At 38.5% G+C, this 7,512-nt stretch overlaps 1 non-coding gene across 1 annotated transcript; it reads left to right on the forward strand.

Moving 5' to 3' along the window:
- The first annotated feature begins 7,180 nt into the window (after positions 1–7,180).
- On the forward strand, positions 7,181–7,287 carry LOC128294356 (small nucleolar RNA R71). The gene has a single exon (XR_008284668.1). It is a non-coding gene; the product is annotated as a small nucleolar RNA R71 (small nucleolar RNA).
- Positions 7,288–7,512: the final 225 nt, after the last annotated feature.

The raw sequence follows: 7,512 nt of genomic DNA on the forward strand, positions 1-7,512 counted from the left end.
ATGTAGCTAGGTTGCATGCGTGGTTCCAGGTGAAGGACACCATGTAGACAAGAGAGCTACGAGATAAATTGGCTAGGTCACATGGGTGGTACTGAGTGTTCACTATGTGTACAAGAGAGCTGAACTATATAATGGGTGGAGCTATGTGCTGAAACCACCAAGTATCGAGGATTGATCCAAAGTGTTCAACGGGAGACTTGATTATGTGAGTGATGTGTTCATTAAGTGACCAGGATGTGGTGAGGTTATAAACAAGTAAGTTATACATGAGGATGATTTTATGGTGACCTTGTGATCAAGGGCCTATACTTGTGATGTATGAAATGTGGTGAAAATGATTTGTGATATGTATGTTAAAATGAGGTTAATACAAAGAAAGTGTGAAAGAGTGAATTAGCAATAAAACTATTTTGGACAGTAGCAGTGATGTGATTTTTAAAACTCACCAAAAATAGTAGAAATTGAATCAGAGACTGAATGAGATATCAAATTAAAAAGAGCAAGAAAAGGAGTTCTATATTTTGAGATATTTATGTTTTTGTGAAACTGGTTCTGAATGATTACGTGATCCCCTGTTCTTCCTTTGGAAAATCACAAAATTTTGGATAAAAATAATTAGTGGGTTAAACTTATATTTTTAAAATCCCTAATGAGTCTATTTTCAAGATAAATCAACAAGAACATTATCCGATTTACATCTTGTGAGATAATTAATTTTTAGTGAAGAGAGGTCGAATCACGAAAAGTGAAACAAAGAAAATTTTAATGAATAAACTGTACTAATTGACTAAACCAAAAATTATGAAAATTTTATGGTGGAAAGATATGTGAGTCTAGTTTTAGGGGAAATTTACGGATCTTAATTTGGAGCTCTGTAGCTGGAATTATAACTAAGTAAGTGACTATGACTCGTGTGGACAGTTTGATGTGAGCATTTATTAGTAAATTGTGAAATCATACTTACAAGAATGCTATATACATTAAGGATGTGGAATGGAGAGGAGGAGGAGGAAAATAAATATATGTGGCATACATAGAAACTATGGTATATGAAATATTGATATAATGAAATAAATGATATGTGTTTATAAGAAAACAGAAAGAGAATGATATATATCATGGCATGTATATATATATATATGACTAGTCTCGATGTAATGCTTGTTGGGTATGAAGTTGAATTGAAATGTTTTAGGCAAACATGTTATTTTGCATATCTGAATTGTGGTATTTTATAAAGATATGATCTAGTTTTAAATATGAATGCTTGATGATTAAGCTGAAGATATTTTGTAAGATGATAATCTTGGTATAAATGTATAAGCGGTACTATAATAAACAAGGTAAAATGAGTATGAGAGACACATGTATGATGACATACAAATGCTATGTTTGTGGTTTAATTGAGAATATTTAATCATTAAATGAATACCATGTTATATGCTTTTGATTTTGTATAAGTGTGTAAGAGATTAAGGTTGACCAAAGCTTGGAAAATAGCCTAGGTATATTCCACACAGGCAGAGACACGACCATGTGTCTCAGCCGTGTATGGAACACGACTATGGGACATGGGCGTGTAGAGCCTTAAAGCATGAAATTTCCAAGATTTTTGTAAGTTCTCAGTTTAGTCCTGAACCCTTTCTAAAGTATGTTTTGGGCTTCGTAGACTCAAATTAGGGACTATGTGTAAGTGAATGAATGTTTTGAAATATGAATGAAATTTTATGGCCCGTATTTTCGTTTAATGTTTGTATGTTTGTTCGATAACGCCTCGTACCTTATCCCAGCCTCGGGTACTGGTACAGGGTGTTACATTTAGTGGTATCAGAGCAGGTTTAGTCAATTCTCAGACTAACATAGCAAGTGTGAGAGTTTAGTTATACATGCCACAAATATGTGATAGTGTGATGTCTCCCGACACTAATGAGGACCATTTTGTTTAAAATGAAGTATTCTCTAACCGAGCTATATCTGACCATACAGTAAATCAATTAATGGCTTGTTAGGCTCAAAGGGATTTACTAAGGGTTAATTATGAAGGTAGGCTTCTGTGGAGTGAGTGGGTTAAACCTAAGTGCCTTTATCATTTTGACATATCAAATCAAATGGTGTGGTCTTAACATGCATAGTCAAGCAAGTTCTAGAATAACAATTCAATACTGACACACTCAAAGCAACAATAAAAGCGAGCATGAAAGAAATGATAGATGCTCTAAAGGCTTAAAATATCACAAAAATTATGGCTTTTTGATGTTTAAACCTGTGAATTTCAAATCAAGATAATACCTAAACTTGGGAGAAACAACTTATAAAATTTTAAATTCAAAAGTCAACTTATCATGCTTGATTCTTTAATATCTTAAAGTTCAAACAATCAATGCATGAATGCCTAAGTTTTAATTCAAGACATATCAATAAAAATCATAAATTAATCAAAATTCATTCTAATCATGGCATGAGAAGATCACATGAGAATTCAGAGATTTCTAATGACGATTGAAAGACCCCTCCACACTTAAGATGTACATTGCCCTCAATGTACAAAGATAGATATATTGAAAAAGATAGGTTGATAATCATAAGATAGGGAGAGAAGTGAAACTTCTTGAATAATGAATGAACGCCTTGAATTGAGGTTGTGGAGAATAATCGACCAAAGCAATGATGAGGGTGAAAGAGGATACTCCGGTGGTGGTAGAGGTTGGGTTCCACAAATGCTGCGCCAAAAGAATATTATATCTCAAGTTGGCTATGGTCATGGTCGAGCAGGGCATGGTAGTCGTGGAAAACCTTTCGTAGTGGAGTTTCAAGTTCCTGAGTAGTAGTGAGCTTTGGAGCTCTTTATAACTGTGATAGAATCAGGAACTCTTTTAGGAAATATATAAGGAAGAATAAGTACTCGTAATGAATTAACTAAAATTAAAAATTGTAAAATAATAATTATAAAACCTAATAAAAATAAGGTGAAAGAAAAATAAAAAGTGGTGTTTAATGAAAATAAAGGTGCAACATAAAATAATAAATAAAAGTTTTTAACATCTTCATTGCCAGATGGTTCACGAGGTAGTGGTGGCGATGAGATGTGGAAGTGCTGACAAATCTGCTGTAGAGTAGCATCAATATTATCCAAGCTCCAAAAACACTACTGCTCGAATTGAGTAAGGTGCTCAGGGATGTCAGCATATGAAGCTGTCAGATGAACTGGACGATGAGGAGGTGGTGGCTGAGACGATGGGTCCTCGTGACATGGAGGGACATCATCAGTAATGTCCTTGGGGTTTTTCTTCTCGGTGGACTGGGCGAGGCAGTATTGAGGAGGGTGGGTTCCTCGGCACTTCTCAATCATCCTCATATGTAACATGCTCGAGATGCCCTATGCAGACATCTGGCCGATGAGAGTGAGGGAGGATGATTGGATCGCTGTGTTGAGGAGCCCGAAGTGTCCAACGAACCGAGTTATGTAGGGGCCAATGGAGATAACCACCTCCGATGCCACTCCGTCTGGTGGCGAATAGCAAGGGCAATGAAGTAGGCAAGGTAGAAGATGTGCCCATTCACCATACTCCATAGAAAGTAGGCATCATGAGTGTTGACGACGCCGGTGCTCTCTCGCTGGCCTGTCAAAGTGTGTGCCAAGATGGCATGTAGGTGCCTCAAGGAGGAGAGAGAGCCGATGCCTTGGAGCGGCTGGGATCGTAGGAAGCCGAGTTGAGGACCAAAGCATCCCAACGCTTTGAAGAGGAGTAGTGGATGTGGCGATGGAGGGTGTTGAGCTCGTTATCTTCCATGAACTCATCTGTATAAAGGCCCAAAGCGATACTGAATTCGGGCACGCTTAACTGGCAGACTAAATCGTAAAGACAGAACTGGACCGTTTCTGGGTCATCGAAGTTGGTCATGACATCTTGAACATGGAATGTCGAGCAAAGTTGAAGTGTAAGCTCAAGGTCCATCGGCCAACTGAACTTGTTCAAGCACGGTCTAGTCAACGCAGCGGCCCACACCTAAAGGTCAGGCCCAAAGTATCTGAAAAAGTTCCTCCTAATTTCCCGGTGGGAACTAGAGGAAGGGGTTTTGGTTTTCTGAGATGGGACCCGAGGATGACGCTGCTCCTTTTCGCTTCTTCGAGGCGGGAACAACAGTCTTCTTACCACATGATGATGCATTGTACCTGTGTTGAAAAATTGAAACTCAACCAATACGTCCCAAAAATAGCACAGAAGCACAAAACTAAATATGAAGATTTCATGAGACTTACGTAGTGGATGAAGTAAAAAAAAAACACTACTAAATGTATCAAGTTATAGTATTATGAGAATAATGTAACTGGAATATGAATGAATGCATGTGGGAAGCATAAATTTCATGAAACTAGGAAAATTAAAAAGTAGAGCATAATGAAGTAACTAAAATGACAAAATTCTTATAAACAAGAAAAAGTATTCTATTGTTCTAACAATGAGAATTCATTTAAAATAGTCAAATAGAGTAGAGAAATCATGGAATAAACAAAATATTTGAAGGGTATAGAGAGAAAAGAGTAAACAAACGTAAAAGGAAGGAGCTTGGGCGTCGGAATCGGTGTTGTAGGCGGCGTACGGGTGTGGGGGGTAGGGTGTGTGGAGTTACAGCGGCTAGGGTTAGGGATTTTTAGGGAGGGAGATGAAACATGGTGAGGGGTTTTTATAGATTTTTGAGGCACACGGCTGTGGTACACGCTCGTGTGCCCTAATTTTTTGCCCGTGTGTTTTGCGAATTTTGAATTTGGGCGCGTCTGGCAGTCGCCCCACGCCCGTGTTGGTTGAGCGTGTGAGTGCAGATGGTCGTGTCTTACTTCGTTCACTTCTTCCATGCCCCTGTACATAGGTTCATGCCTGTGTTAATTTGACAAGTTCACCCACGGTTTCTTGGTAGGGGCGTGTCGAAAGCCCGTGTTGTTTTGGAAAGTTCGCCCACGGCCATGTCGTACGGTCGTGGCGAATTATCGCTTCCCGTATTGGAAAAATTTTGCCTTGTTTTCGCACGGCCTAAGGCACGCCCGTGTGCCTGGCCATGTGGTATTTAGGCAATCTGTGTACCATGATTCGATTAGTACGTTAGATGTTAAAAACTCAATTTTAAAGAAATTAATACTATAGTGCTCGGGTTGCCTTCCGAGAAGCACCTATCTATAGTCTAAGCTCGACTTACCTCTCTGGTGTGTGATCATGGTGAATCGAGGAGTTTACACTCCTCATCCTTGCTATTGATTTTATCAACATAAGGTTTAAGACGAGTACCATTTACCTTGAATGTGCCAAATTTAGGGTGATTTACCTCCACAGTACCGTATAGAAAAATACTAATTACCGTAAGAAGGGTTTCTTCATTTGGTTCAGAAGTGGCGATTCGAGGATCTACTGCATCTAGTTGTACTTTGTCTCCAACTTTAAGTTGATTTTTGGAGGAATTAAGCTCTTCATGGCGTGGTTTTGGTTTATCATGTTTTCTCAGTTTATGTGTCTGCCATTCATCTAGGTCCTTGATTTGTAACCTCCGTTCTTCATAAAAATGTCCTTTGTTGTTGTTTGAACACGACTCATATGCGTTCTTCGTAACTGTTTCCTACACAGAGGGTTTCACCACATGATCAGTACTAGTAGAATGATTTATACAACCACCTTCAATTTTTGATGTATTACTCGAATTATGAGCTTGAAGGGTGATTGTTTCGTCTCCCACACGAAGTGTGAGTTCACCTGTGCCAACATCAATAATGGTTCTAGCAGTCGCTAAAAAGGGTCGTCCTAAAATTAAAGGTGCGTTACTATCCTCTTCCATGTCTAGAACAATAAAGTCTACTGGGTATATAAATTTATCGATCTTAACAAGAACATCTTCAATGATACCCTTAGGAAATCTTATGGTTTTATCAGCCAATTGAATGCTCATCCTAGTTTGTTTGTGTTTCCCAAGGCCTAGCTGTTTAAAAATTTTATAAGGCATAACATTAATGCTTGCCCCTAAGTTAGCCAATGCATTATGAATATCTAAACTACCAATTAAACAAGGAATCGTAAAACTCCCTGGATCTTTCAATTTTTTGGGTAGCTTATTCTGTAATATGGCTGAGCAAATTGTATTCAATTCCACATGCGGCGCCTCATCCAACTTTCGTTTATTTGTTAAAAGCTCCTTTAAGAATTTGATTGCATTTGGCATCTACTAAAGGACTTCAATAAACGGTAAGTTTATATGTAGTTTCTTTAAAAGTTTAAGGAATTTACCAAATTGTTCATCTGATCAGTCTTTCCTTGTCACATTGGGGTATGACACACGAGGTTTATATTCTGTACTCATCGGCTTTGGGTCATTTTGGCCTACCTCATTCTTACCTTTGCTTACCACCGTTTCTGGCCTTGGTTTTGCAACTAACCCTTCCTCATCTTGAACGGCAATCGTGTTGAGTTGCTCCATTGGGTTAGATTCAGTGTTGCTTGGCAGGCTACCTTGTGGTCATTTGGAAATTAACTTAGTGAGCTATCTAATCGGAGTTTTGAGCCCCTGGATCGATGCTTGTTGATTTTTGAGTGCTATCTCGGTATTCTGGAAACGAGTTTCTGACATCGAGATGAATTTGGTTAGCATCTCCTCAAGGTTTGACTTCTTTTCTTGCTAGTAAGGTGGTCATTGAAAACCTGGAGGATTTTGTGGCCTTTGATTTCCTTGACCGCCCCACGAGAAACTGGGATGGTTCCTCCAACCTACATTATAAGTGATACTATATGGGTTATTTTGGGATCTAGAGTTATTGTTACCCATATATTGGACTTGTTCCTCCTCGATGCTAGGGTTGAAGGGTTGATATTCTCTACATGGTCCTCCTCCATTCGAATTGCACCTCATCATTGGATGTACCTGAGTAGAACCACACAAACCGTCAATCTTTTTATTTAAGAGTTCTACTTGGTTAGATAGCATAGTAACCGCATCGAGGTTAAAAACACTGGCTGCTTTCGTCTACTTTGTTCTCATAACTTGCCACTAATATTTATTCAGTGACATCTCCTAAATAAATTCATAAACTGCCTTAAGTGTCTTATTATTGATAGTTCCTCCAGCGGCTGCATCATCAATCATTTGCTGAGTCAAAGGATTCAGGCTATTATGAAACATTTGAACCTATAGACAAATTGGTAACCCATGGTCAGGGCACCTTCTCAAAAGGTCCTTGTATCTCTCCCATGCATCGTAGAGTGTTTCTAAATCCATCTGCACAAAAGAAGAGATATCATTACGTAATTTGGCTGTTTTAGCTGGTGGAAAATATTTTAATAAAAACTTTTCAGTCATTTGTTTCCAAGTAGTGATTGACCCTCGTGGTAACGAGTTCAACCATTGTTTAGCCTTATTCCTTAACGAGAAGGGAAACAACCGAAGGTGAATGATGTCATCAAAAATGCCATTAATTTTAAAGGTATCACAAAATTCTAGGAAATTTGCCAAGTGAGCGTTATGATCCTCGTCCTA

This window comes from Gossypium arboreum, chromosome 6 (assembly GCF_025698485.1).
Source record: "Gossypium arboreum isolate Shixiya-1 chromosome 6, ASM2569848v2, whole genome shotgun sequence".
In the NCBI taxonomy this organism is placed as follows: domain Eukaryota; kingdom Viridiplantae; phylum Streptophyta; class Magnoliopsida; order Malvales; family Malvaceae; genus Gossypium; species Gossypium arboreum.